General features: G+C 33.3%; 1 pseudogene; it reads right to left on the bottom strand.

The window, feature by feature from the left end:
- On the bottom strand, positions 1 to 13,839 carry LOC124534195 (annotated as a pseudogene).
- Between the last annotated feature and the right edge of the window lie 1,239 nt (positions 13,840 to 15,078).

Here is a 15,078-nt window from a genome sequence, read left to right on the forward strand (position 1 = left end):
TCATATTCCAAGATTTATTCAAGATTCTTCCATTTGCTGAAGAACTGTGAAGAACGTGTACGATGCCTTAATAATCTGTAAAAAAATAGAACTCTGTAATTTAATAATACTCATGCTTTACATTATTATGTTACACACGGGTAAATGATGCTTAAAAGTGTAGCGAAGTAAAAAGTCAAATTCAAATTAGGAATACACTTAATTTTCATATGCACACCGTTGTCTGCACACATCGCCTGATCTTCGATCATATATGTTTTGTTTCATTTGAATATGGAATATGTTCGAATATCGAAATATATCGAATACAGCGTGAAGGATACAAAATGTATTTGTGTTTGAAACATTAAAATACGAGCTTACTTGGTTTAGGGCATCTGGTACTCTAAGTACCACCCACTCATCAGATATTCTACCAAAGAACAGTACTTAGTCAATAATAACTGGTATACAAATATCTGTATTTCAGTTTGAAGGGTGAGTAAAGCCAGTGTAACTAAAGGCACAAGGGACATAACATCTCAGTTCTCAATATTGGTGGCGTATTGGCGATGTAAGGAATAGTTAATGTTTCTTACAGTGCTATTGTCTTTGGGAGTCACTTACCATCAAGTAGCTCGTTTACCAACCAATAGCATAAAAAAATTAAACTATATATAACGCTATCAGTGTTACATTACAAATTGAAGATAAAATAATACGTACAGACATAAAAGACGACAGCGACAATTCCGTGAAGCCGGCAGCAGTGAGCCGAGCCGCACGTCCCGTTCTTGTCATCACGAGCAGAAGCGAACGTCGTATCGGTACACTACAATTGTACCAAGGGCATTCGTAAGCTGCACCAGAGACAGCTTCACTCTGTAAACGTATATCAAACTTATTGTTTGTCCAAAAAATGAGGCGCCTGACGCCGTCTCTGGAGACATTCCAATGCATATTTGTAAAGATACATCTACAGATTTTTATACAACACACGATTAGATATGGATTTATAAACGTGTTTATAATAGAGATTTATAACAAATTAAAATACGAGTCAAGCATATCAAATGCTGATATCTATCTATACATGCTATCTCCAGTTCTTACTGGGCCGTCGTGTTCACCCAGAACATTAGAAATTTAATCGGTTATATGATTCGATGATATAGCAAACTTTGCTAATGATTTTATTTTGAGTACCTAAATCATGTACGCAAGTATGAACCGGCCGTAAATTGTTGTTAATAATTTATTTACCTCCTCAACCAACTGATTTCCTTGATAGCAGTAGAGGAATACTTGCAGCATCATAACCGTCAAATAAGCCACCATAGATATGACGCGAGCTAAGCTGGTGGACTCCTGAAAATTAATAGAATAGAATAGAATATAATACTTCATAAAATGATTTCCAAATACATATATGCTATCTACCAAATTGCGTTATCATATGTTGGTGGCAGTGGCTCAGTTTCACAAATATACTTCAAGCTATATCTTCTGAAATCAGAGAGAATATCCTTGACGTGTTACCCCAAATTCAAATAAAAACTTACAAACGCTAGCTGATATGCGGTCACGCATATAATGATCATGGAAACGCAAAACTGCGCGAAGATAGATGCCGAGAAGCAGTTCTGCAAAAGTTTCGTCTGAGCCAAGACAGTCTGGTGACGGACCACGCAGTTTTGCAGACGTTCAGAGACGATGTTACTACTTGTGTCAGTCATGACACCCTAAAACAAATATTCCATAGTATTAGATAACTAGTCTATGTAACTTATAGGAAAAAAAAAGATATAAATATTCTTATGTCAAACTACTTTTTTGTTCCATTTGCTGTCGAAACGTTTGGCTCTTGGAGTAATTGTTCAAAAAAAAACATCAAAACTATAACATATCGCCTCCACTGTTGACAGGAGGGTTGATCCGTTTTTTGCCCAGAGGATCGGAATTGCGATTTAATGGGGAAATGCTGTTAGCATTCTTGCCACCATTACACGCGGTCAAGATTTGTACACTAAATAGTTGTAAATATTTAATGTTATTAATTCTTATAGTCAAATAATGTTATTACTTATAAATAAATATCATAAATTAAGAAAACAATTATTTCGTTTTTTCTCGCTGATAAATTGTGTGTGACTAATGTTCATATTACATAGTCATCATGACTTTCTTTAAATGTATATAGTTTTTATGTAAGTGCTTGCCGTGCTATTGAGTTATCGCAGACCAACGGGATCAGTATTAAATGCATTCAATAAATGACATGTTTAAAATTGTTGTTTTATATTTAAACAGTCATTATGCCCGTGGCATTTGTTTTTCTTTTTGATTGTACTGATCTGATATGTTTTTATTACCTGACAGAATCTCAATTTAAGTTGCTGGATTATTACTTTTTCTTTATTTTTCAATAATGGTATTCATAGGCAAAATAATTATAACTTTTCTTTGAAATATATGTATTATTATTATTTTGTTTATTTAATTGAAATAAAGTAAACATTTAAAATTGATCGTTGCATCCAAAATTAGAAGCTTAAGTTAGGCTTAGATTGATGAAACTGTGATTTTTTTAGGAAACCATGCAACTTTTATACAATATTTAAATAATTATACCTTATTCGAAACCTCCAAATCATGACACAACGTCCGTAGAGATAACGCCAGCAGTCTTAACCGGCAGCGGCATTGACATATTAGCGACGTGACCAGGGTGTCCAAACTTATGTTGACTGCAGCCGCCAATGATACAGCTATAGTCTACACACACGAAAAATCTCAGTGCCATAACCCATAAGCGCGGTACATCACGCGCGGTGTAAAATCAAAATCACAATAAACTTTATTCAAGTAGGCCTTTACAAGCACTTTTGAATCACAGTCATTTAACAATTAAGTGAAGCTACCACCGGTTCGGAAAGTAGTTTTCTATGCAGTACTTTTGCACCAAGTCTCATAGACGCTCTAAAGACAAACTGATATGATGTACATATATAGTATAGTATAGTATTGAGATAGTGTATTCGATGGTAGTTCGTAGTATCATACAACCTTTCCTTGCAGAAGAAAAGGCACATTCAGCACAAACATATTCTGTTAGATTTTACAAATCTATGCAAACTTTGATCTGATACAATTAATTTTTAAACAGGATTACAAATAGCATTTACAGATTTACTCTCACCATTTAGAGACAATACATAAAAACTTGATTTTAACGAGTATTTGGAAATTGAAATGAAAGCATAAGCTTTTTAATATACACCTGATGTGCGTAGGTCAGTTGATAAGTTGGTGTTTTTGAAGTGTCGTATGGATACCTAAAAAGGAAAAGTTTATATTATAATCACAATGAAAACTACCAAATTAAATAATCTTGGTTTTCTACGCTTGCAATTAATTTTCTGTGCATTGGAGCATACTAATGAAGAAGATATCAGTCCAAACGTGTTTTTCTTTAATCGTCTTGAATGTTTTTCAAAAACACTTCAGTACAGATTTCAGTTTTACAACTTTATTAAATAATATTAAAGTATAATATTGTCCTTGTTATATTTCTGAGGAAGGATCTTTTCTCATCTTACATCAAATAACCAAGTATAAGGAAACAAAATTGCTCAAATTAAATTACGCCATACCTTTTCAAGATTTTGGGACTTTTCTTTTACCATAATTAATTTTAAGTTTGTAATATGATTTTTGTTGATTAAGTTTTATTTTTTTGAATAATAGTTACCGCCAGCGCTTCCACCACGTCTAATGTCTTTGGAGCTGCAGTTGTACTTTGTTATTCAGTAAGTAAGTAGGCTTTTACAATCACTTTTAAATCGTCATTTTACAATTATGTGAAGCTACCACCAGTTGGGAAAGTCGATTCTACCGAGAAGAACCGGTAAGAAAAGAACATCTCTCATCATTCATCTCAAAAGTAACTATCTCTGGGCCAAATTTAATTCGATTTTTCAGCCTTTATACTTTGTCTTACATTCCTGCAAGTTAGTTAGGATAGACTCGTGAGGAATATCTGTTATCAATACACAACTGCGTATTATATTATTAAAATACTTACCAAGCTCGCAAAGGCAGTTGATTTTTCTCAGCGCTGGACGCCCACCCGAACACAGTCGTATATGACAGAACCAAGTACACCGAAAGTAGTTTGGTAGTCTCCCTGTCACAGCTAAACGATAAATATTATAATTTACTCGATGTTTGAGCAAATATGAGTATTTTTTATGTCACTGGTTAGCGGATTGGCAAATAGCTACATGATGGTAATTATAACCACTAACCATAGATATTATTATAAGAAATTTTAATCTTTCCAAAAATTCTGAATACTTTTTGACCTTTGTGTCTGTACATAGGCTTACTAACCCTTCATAATACAATAATGCTTTGTTTGACTCTAGAATATCTGATGAGTGGGTGGGACGGGCTTGCATAACGCCCTACCACCTTGTAAAATCTTTCATCGAATCCGTCTATTTTGGAACTTCCTAACCCAGGAAAATGAGTTTACCCACCTCCTGACAATCTCTTTGCCTGTCTGCCTGCTCTCATTACAGAGTTCATCGTTCGTCTCTTTTAACATTGCTCGAATTATATTCTTCCTCCACATCGCATTTAGTAGCTTAAAATAATACAATTTTACTTATTTTAAAGGATATTTCTTATATTTGCTTTTTTTGACAAGTGTAGTCGAAAAACCTCATATGCCTTTCTATTTTATCAATTACCATAAATGAAATTTGTCGAAAAACTTGCTATTTTGAGTGTTTTAATGTAAATTATTAATTAATAAAAAATAAATTTAAAGTAGTAAACGTAAAAGTATTTCAAAATTGAAATTTCTGATAAATGCTTTAAGCAAAAATCTGATTTATTTGTTTGTTCTGTAAGAGATTTTCAGTCACCTTGGTCCCCAGAGCAAGATTTGTGAACAAAAGGAATATCGTAGCAGTCATCAGAGGTAAGTTGCCCCAGACCTGGATGAGGTCACCGACTTGTACAATGATGTAGATACCTATAATAACAGCAGTCGATTTATAGTCAAATTATGTGAGAAAAAACAATAATATTAAACACAAGTTTTTTCATTCGATTTTTATACTATCTAGTCTTCCCGGCCGGTAAAATAAGAATTTATTTTCTTTCCGATTGCGGCGCTACTAGCAGTTTTACAAGTTTACAGGATTTATTATATTTATAATTTAATGTCTATCTGGATTTTTACTAATTATCACTAATGATTATGTTTTGATAATATTTAGGAGTAATTAATATCTCAAATAGTAGGTAGGTAGTAAAAGACAGATTTAAAGGTAAAACCTAAAATATTATTATAAATGGGCAAGTAACTCTGTAAGCTAGTACAAAATAAATTTATTTGATTTTAGTGATAGGAAATCAAAATCAAATAACGGAATGTCAAACAAATAGTAAATATTTAAGTCCGAAGGTTGATCTAACACTTACCCAGTATAAACATCAATATGAAAAATGAATAAACATTATAGAATAATTTCTTCCAGCCGGTATAATTCGGACCCCATATACCAAACACCAGGAAAACCATTAATGTACATCTCAAGGATAGGTTTACGTTTTGTAAGAGTTTCATGTTGAAATATTGTCGTATTTCTTGACATATCGAATTTTATGTCACTATATATGATTTCGAATTCCATTGTTATTTGGAAGGCAGGTGTAAAAAACAATTTATGTTAAAATGTAGGAAAATACTAGAAGGTAATTGTAATCACAACGTAATACGATTACAAAGATTGCTTTATCCAACGAAAATGATCTATTAATCATTTGACTTGATCGTAACACCCACGATTATTATCTTCAACACGGAAAGGGGAAGATGCAGGATAATTTTGTTGTACTTCATTTGTGGTGCAGCAGATTTTGTTTTTACAAGATAGTGATGTCTTCACTCAGAGAAAAAGATCCAAAGATTACGGTTTACTTCGTAGCGTGTGTTCCACACATACTATCAAGTATACATACATATATGCTAACCAAGTAACTGATTTGAAGAATCACAACTTCAGCGCCACTGTCTTCACTTTTCCTTTTATCATATACATTGGGGCAAGGGATTGTGACTTAATTAATTTAGTAATTTCAATATACTTTAAAGTGCTTATACTACAGGTCCCGATATATATACTAGCAAAAAGTGAAGCTCGTGAAACTCGCCCCTATTAACGTGGAATTTCCACGTGACAAATGCCGCAGAACACCGTTAGCCGTTCCAGTAGGTATTCATCAGTGTACAAAATTATACTACTACTACCTTAAGATATACAGAAATAGAAGGTTGACATATTTTTGCGAAGTCATCATTCAAAATGGTCATAATATCATCGATACTACTTAAGATAGGGGTGACGTAAATTTGAAGATAATCAGCATACAGGTAGTAGTAAATGATAGAGATAAGTGTAGAGAAAAAAAAGAGATACCACTTAGAGGGACATACAAGCACGTTGCGTTCACGACTACACTTGGTGACAAATGGCGCAACAATAATTCAGGATGCGCACGTTCGGGGACCAGCAATATATTTTACGTCACATAGACTCAGGTTTGCGCGTCATTTTTTAGGACAAAATATTCCTTACTTTCAGTTTTTTATTCATCGCTTACGTCTTACATGTTTGGTGACGTCATGTCTAGAGACCTTAGTCTACCCGTGACCACGAACACTGCAAAGTGCTCGAAACGTCGGGATGTTTAAAAATAATTAATATACGCGATTCATCCGTTATAATTAGTTTTATTTAAATGTGTAATAATCGCGAAAATTTAAGACAACATTATGTCTAGAGACTTTGTCCCCAAGCAAATACGAGACAAATACTGTCAAATTCTAGATTACAATAATATTGACCAAAGGCCAAAAAGTAGGAACCTTTTGGCCTTTGGTCAATATTATTGTAGCTTCGGGTGATATTTAAATTCTTCTTTTGATCCCTTATCTTGTATAAAAAATGTTGTCGACAGAAGTTTATTTATGTATGTTACGTGCAACTTTAAACGTAAGCTACGAGTCCAGTGTAAACTAATAATTACGACACATATGTAATTAGCACCCCGCCGGCGTTGGTACGCCTCCATAATTATCAACGGAAAATACATTAGGCGATAATATTTAAATTTCATTTAATTTCATATACTCTATTTACGTAGAATTTGGGAAAAATTCAATTAGGCTGATTTTTATAGAATTTCTAAAAAAAATATCAATTTGTATTCGATTACAACTAATTCATAATTTTTATTACTAAAATCGACTTTGATTCGATAAATTGTGCAAACTATTTATTCAAAGGTATTTCCCTTATAAGATTAATTAAAACGTTCTATTTGTGAATTTTCACAGTGAAGAATCTTTTTCTAAAATTTCTAATTTCTCTCGTTGACTTGTTGCAGCAACGTGAACATGGAATACGACGATTTTATAATCTGTAAAAGAAAACAAATACTTGAAAACGAACCAAAAATTAGAACCTAATACCTTTAATGTTATTTTTGTTTTTCATTCCGTAAATCCAAATAACATAAGCTACTAGCGACCCGCCCGGGATTTGCACGGGTGAAAAGTTCAACTTAAGCGCAAAAAAAATTCAAGACAACACTGAAACTTCTAAAATGATCAGTGTTTGTCTAATATATTATACATGTATTATACATTCCTCTTGAATCACTCTATCTATTAAAAAAACACATCAGAATCCGTTACGCAGTTTTAAAGATTTAATCATACATACATAGAGATATAGAGGGACAGAGAAAGAGACTATGTTTTATACTATGTAGGTAGTGATGAATGAAAAAAGTTGACGAACGAATTCCTCTTGTTCCATATAACGATTTGGAAAACCTTTTTTTTTACATATGATGATGAAACGATTTACGAATGGGACCTTTTATCATTAGTCCGGTTACTAAACTTACAGCCATAAATGAAGCTAATGACAAAGTAGTGAAGCCTCCAGCTGTGATCTTGGTGACGCGACGACATCTCCTCATCAGTATAATTACAGATCGACGCACGCTCACACCGCACGCGTACCACGGGAAATCGTAGGCTGCTCCAGCGACTTCTTCACTCTGAGGATTAAAAGCATTTATTGCTAGACCTTCTATAACCAACACACTTTTGACAAATACATCACTCGTATACAATGTTGCATTTTTCTCATTTAAGAAATCCATGACAACATTTGTTACGCTACTTCTCCTGAGTCACTGTTTTTATTTCTGGTACGTATAATAGAGTACTAAATAAATAAATATAATTCTTAAACTGCAATTTTTAAGGATATTATAATTACGACAATTATTGTCCTTTACAGTACAAACAGCGAGAATTGCAGAATTTAAGCGTGCTTAATTTGTTTTTGATTCTTCTTGTGACGGAAAAGGTATGAAGAAAATATGCACGTGTTTATGTTAGATGAGAATCTGCATGCATACGTATGTATGTAGAGTAGCTAATGGTGGAATCTCCATAGCTTTTTCCAAAAGAATAATTGTTGCAATCTTGACTTGTTGTTCAAGTCGCAATCAACATAGGCTTTATCTAAACCTAATGGTACATAATTTTAAAAAAATGATGTTGTTCTAAGCGGATAAACGTTCGTCTTAAGTAATTAATAACAATCAATGACAAGATAAACTATATTACCTCCATAGACAGCTGGTGCCCTTGATAACAATAGAGAAAAACTTGAAACGTCATATTTAGAAGATACGTGCCCATAGAAAACAGACGAACTAGGTTACTGGTTTGCTGAAATGTATAAACAAATTATCAAGAAACTTCGATTGTAGTCAGGAAATACACTTACGTTTTTATCTAACCATGGGTTAGTTAAATATCTTCTTCCATCGTATGTCAAATCTATGATGTTAGAAATAGAAATAAAACGAAAGAGAGTTTGTTCTTTGGAGTAAGATTCTTTGAATAGTCAAAACAAAATGAATTTTCATTTTCTTTGCTAAATGCTCGAAATCGAAAAATATAAATAGTTTTTGATTTCGAGTTGTTTTGTTATTAGGGTTTCATGCAAGTGTATCTCAGTGGCGACCATCTTCTTATATTCTACCACCAAATAGCAAGATTTAGCATTTAAGTCTTCCGGTTTGAACGGCGCATGGGTCAGCCTATTTACGAACATGAGGGATATAAATTCTTGTCACTGGCGACTTTTTTTATTTATCTTATAAAACCTATATATGTGGGATGACCACATACCATCAGGTTGTCGCTTGTAAGTCACCCAAACTTTTAACAATAAATAAAAAAAGATATTAATAAATTACAGAAATTAGCTGAAAAGCAGTGACGCATATAATAACGAGAGAGACTGCGAATTGTCCAAAAGTCGGTTCCGAAAAGCATTGCTGGAGTTGCTGTGCCGCTTTCAAAGCTTCCTGATGCTGGATCACACATGCTCGGAGACGGATCTTCACTTGATCCTCTTGAACTGGTGTCAAGGTGAGAGTTTTGGGTGATGGAGTCAGCGAAATACCAGACGGTGAATCCTAAAAAGTATTTTCAAATATAATATATTATAATATAAATGTGATAGTAACTCTGTCTCTTTGTCTGTCTTTCGCTCTTTCACGACCAAACCAATGAGCCGAATTGGATGAAATTTGATGTGAAGTAAACTGGACCTTCAGAAAAGGACATAGGCTTCTTTTTTGCGTAACACTTGATAACCAACCCCTAAACCGCGAGCGTAGTCGCGGGCGACAACTAATATAAAATAAATGTTCTCTTTACTTAATTCAGAGCAGAGCGCCATCTAGTTATTTTTCCCGGAATCGCTTAAGCCAACTCGCCATGACATGCGATGTCGTAAGAAAAAGAAAACTCTGCCCTGTATAAAGGTGTCGCTGTTAATTTACATTTAACAAAAGTGTACTTATTTCGAGTGCTTACAAACAAATTCTGTAAAAACAAACTCAAAAATCGATTGTGAAATGTAAGAAAATAATATTTTTGAGGTTTTAATACATTAAATGACTACGACAAAGTACTATCGATTATATTGTATGAGTATACATATACCTAATCTTTATTTTTATTATTATTAGCGGGTCACATTGGTTTCGCAAGTTTGCAATTTCTTGACAATATAATCAGAAGTGCAGAAGTATTTCCTTTCTAAGCAAATATTAAAGATATATCTTTATTTAATACCGACATAAAATAGAAACCAATACGTACAAATAAAGATCAAGATAACTTTGACACACCACAAGTATTACTATTTTTTATAATGTAGAAGTGAATGGAATGCATAAGGCTTTATCATTGTTATTATTAATCCTACTCACTCCGATTAGATAATCTTCATTACACAAATTCTTCAATGAGAGTCCAACGAGACGCAGACGACATCTGCACTGCGCTATCAAAGAGGTCACCAGCGTATCCTTGCACACATTCAGGAACGCTGCCATGATAATCGCTACCACCTGATGGCTGTATGTCATTTCGAATGCTGGGGACCTTCTGGTGTCATACGGATACCTGCATCACATATAGAGGAGAAATGTCATTAAGATAATCTTGAAGAATTTAGGTAGACTTAAGTACTTCGTAATATTTCTCCGGCTTAGCGCGGGTGCAATGCTGATACTAAATATACAACAGATTTTTTTTTCTTTTTTCTTTACTATGTTTTCCATGTATTATATAAAAAAAACCTTCATCTCGAATCACTCTATCTATTAAAAAAAAAACACATCAAAATTCGTTGCGTAATTTGAAAGATTTTAGCATACATACATAGTGTCAGTCAGCGTTAAGCGACTTTGTTTTATAATATGTAATGATTAAAAATAGCAATGGTGATTGACATCCGAACTTGGTAAGAAAGTTGTCCTATTATTAAAGTTATACTATTGTAGTAAAGAGACGAGAAAGGGGAAGGTTTTTCAAATGGGTAGCCAAAAATACAAACTTGTGGCCGATTTTGATTAAAATTTCAATGGTTATAGGAAGGAATAACATAATCATATTTTCTTAAATCTACATGAACAAGAAACATAATAATGACTTATAATGGTTCAGTAACGTTCCCGTTTTTTTTCTGATCGAATTTCGACTATTCCTAACAAAAGTAAACCTCATCTTAATTTAGCTGATGACTGATCCTACATATTTCTATCGGTTACTTTCTAATCCTGACTACATTCCGATCTATCTAACCGAACCGAAACTATCAATGCGTTTGTAAAATAGATAAAAGAAAGGCAACGATTATGATTCAATTGAAATAATATGTCAATTTGTTATTAGAGTTGGTACCTGGATTAGATGATCAAGACGTCGTCACGGTAGTATGCGATGGTGAGTGTACCGCTGATTATTTAATGGGTATTCCAGTGTATTAGACGTCCTGGACACCAGCGAGTTACTTCACGTGAGGGAAACGCGTAACAACGACAAAAAAACGGTACTCTGTACGTCATCACGCACTTTATGCGGTATTGTTCCCATCTACGTATCCTCGTGTAATGTTAAATAGTCCTTCTCAATTTTCAAACTATCCAGGATTTTTTTAAATAGTGCTATTAATTCGTGTGATTTGTTTGGTTAATGCTACAACAGCTTTAGCTTCATGTAGGTATAATATTGGTATGACAGAAGTTTGGGAAGCTATAACAGAACTTAAATAATTTTACTCACCACGCTCGTAACGGTAGCTCATTTTTCTTGGGGCTGCTGGCCCATCCAGTGGTCGTGATAAAAGTTAGGAAAAAGAACATAAGTTGCTGTACCTTCGTTTCTTGATCACATCTATTAACAAATTAAATAATTTTGGCTTAGGAAAATGACAGTTTTTTACCTATGCTGTACGGCTTGTGAAAACTGTAACCCTCTTTATTTCGAACCATTTGCTTGACATAATGTAGTTGTTAAATGAAGATTTAAAAGTGCTTACAAATGCCTATTTGAATAGAGTATTTTTTTATTTGATTTGTTTTGACTTATTTCGTCTTAATTATAACCAATCCAACCAATACCTTTAGGAACGTTTTGGAGATCGAAGAATTCAAACGATACCGGGCAATAACATGTGTTTCGTAAGAGAAACATTTTTTTACACTATTTATTTAATTTTTGTTCGTACCTTCATATTGTAAATGTTTGGAATACAAAAACCAATAAATGAAGGTCGTGTCGTGTGCAAGCAAATTAAAACGGCATTAAATACATTTTATCGACAAATCTAGTGAGCGTCAAGTCCACTGTATGCCCTGTATTTGCTCTTTGCTGTTTGGCAGTAGAATATCCGATGAGTCAACCTTGAATAAACCGTACCACTAAGTAGGAAATGCAGAATTTCTACCTATTTAAATCTTGATACCTACAATAAAGTGAAGTTTGTGAAATACAAGAAGAGCACACCATTCTTTTTTATACCAATCACGTCACACGACGGAATATCGTGATCTGTTAAGGAACGAAATCAACAAGACAAAAAGTCAAACTGAGTTACTGTTAGTATTATTATTCCAAAGCTTAATGGAGCTCTGTAAAATGTCGATTCAAAAATTGCAAAAGCCTACTTGCATTAAATATATTTTGAATTTGAATTAAAATTTAAAAATATTTCTTAAAATTATGCTACCTTCTTACAATCTCCCTGCCTTCAGCACTCCTTTCTCTTTTCAGGACTTTGTCAGTATTGTTGATTATATTCTGTATTTCATTCTTTCTTGCCAGTATATTGACAACTTTGGCAGCGTGTGCCAGGTTAGTGAAGAGAACAAACGCCGTGCCAGTCATGAGGGGTAGGTTACCCCAAATCAAATACAGGTCTACTATTTGTATTATTAAATATGTACCTGTAATTACATTTATGTTTTAAAAATTAAATAAACAATAAATATTTATAGGGGATTAATACAAAATGTCGAATCATTATGAAATAATTAATATTAATTTTAGATGTGGTATCTTTATGGTTATTTCATGAGGGGTTCTGCAAGCCTGTTTTCATCAATACCATCCATTGATCAAGTATGGTACCGCTTTGATATGTTGTATAGTATTCTTCCGATTTGAAGTTTGAGAAATATTACATCTTGGCGTTGCATTACATGTGCATAGTGCACGCCAAGGTTGGCGTTGCACATACAATATATATAATATATGTGCAATGCCAACCTTCACATAGATTTTATCAAAGTGATAAATGTTACTGTGAATATACATAATATAGTTGTAAATATATTGTGACGCAACAGTGAGTATACCTACTTTGTTAAAAACATTCTTAAGAGGGTCTCTAGCTCCAAGATTAATAACAGACCGGTCTGCTCTCTTTTGTAAAATTAAAACAAATTCCATTAGAAGTCCAGGCATTATTAAATTTTCATGTGTAACCACGTTTAATATTAATTTTCTGGCCCTAAGTGACTATTACAGACAACCTGCCTGCCAGTGCCGAAGCTGTATATGGTGCATCGACGGTACGATAAGAAAGAAATTATTTTAATCTTCACCCTCGATACACAATTTCGGATAGGACCAATTCTTCTTATTCAAGAATCACACAGCGCTTTTACGAATTGAAAATAAGCGAAATAACATGCTAAGAAGAAGGGAATATTGTACAAAACATTTTCTATTTCCAATCACAATTAATACTCACCCAATAAAAACATGAAAATACCAAAACCATAACAATTGTAAAGCAAGCGACGCCCTCCCGTCATAACCTCGGGGGACCAAAATCCCGCCAACCTCAGAACCGTTAAGGACAATCGGATGGAGAAATTCGAATTATTTATAATAATTTCCATAACGCAGTAAGTGACGTAGTAATAGAAGATTAGCTGCGGAATTTAATACATGTATTTTAAACTTCAATGTGATATGTTTGGGTTTTGACCGCGATCATTGATTGATTTGTGACCACGATAGGAGCGACTTCTCCAAAACTTTAGACAGACTAAAGTTAATTATGTTTTGTCTTTTTAAAATTTATATTAATATTATATCGGAAATATTTATCCACTCATTTTAACCATTAAACCAAGAAAAAAGTATGATCGTTGTCAAAACCCGAATATTATCGTACCGTGATTATAAATGCCATTATTTTAATTCTTTATGTAAAAAAATTTAGTCAATGAAACAAATATACATAATTATTTAAAAAAAAAAACGTTAAAATGGGGTAATGGCAGAATTATGAGAATTTTCGTTAAATATTAGAAGCGGTTCGAGGCAAGCCACGGTTTTAGCTAGTAGTACAAAATGAATGACTATATATTGATTGAGTTTTGATATGTTTAAACTGTTTTGTTTACATCGACATAAAACCTCAGAATGAACACAAAGATTGACTGAAATGAAAGCTCACGAAAATTGTTATTTTAATTATCGACTTCAGCTTACAGGTGTTGCAAACAGTTTCAAATTGGAACGATCGCTTGTGGAACTTATGTAATATGTACTATAGGCGACGTATGTATATCTTTAATTACTTAAGACAATATTTTATTTCAAACTATATGCTTTATTTACTCGCGCTTATATTTGTTTGAATGCTATATGTAATGTAATTTGTTAATATAATGTTAACTTTTTAAAATTCTGACATTATTTTTATTCTTAAAACATACTATGAAACGAATGATTAAATAATATGAATATGGTTTTCAATTCATATTTCACTGAGTTGTAAAACTGTTTGTGATATATGATATAATTAATGATATATAAAACACACGAAGGGGCGTTTGTGTGTTCAAAAATTAAATGTAATTTGATTCAAAACTAAATATCTTCAATTTTCAACATATATATTACTCCTGGCTTAAAAATGGAACACCTTAATAATTTTACTTGTTGATAAGGTATTGTGCAACCTACCCAGGTACCACCCACTCATCAAATATTCTACCGCCAAACAAGAGTAGTCAGTATTGTTGTGTTTCGGTTTGAAGGGTGAGTGTGCGAGTGTAACTACAGGCACGAGGGACATAGCACCTTAGTTCCCAAGGTTGATGGCGTAAAAGCGATGAAAGGAATGGTTA

Source organism: Vanessa cardui, chromosome 12 (genome assembly GCF_905220365.1).
Source record: "Vanessa cardui chromosome 12, ilVanCard2.1, whole genome shotgun sequence".
Classification (NCBI taxonomy): domain Eukaryota; kingdom Metazoa; phylum Arthropoda; class Insecta; order Lepidoptera; family Nymphalidae; genus Vanessa; species Vanessa cardui.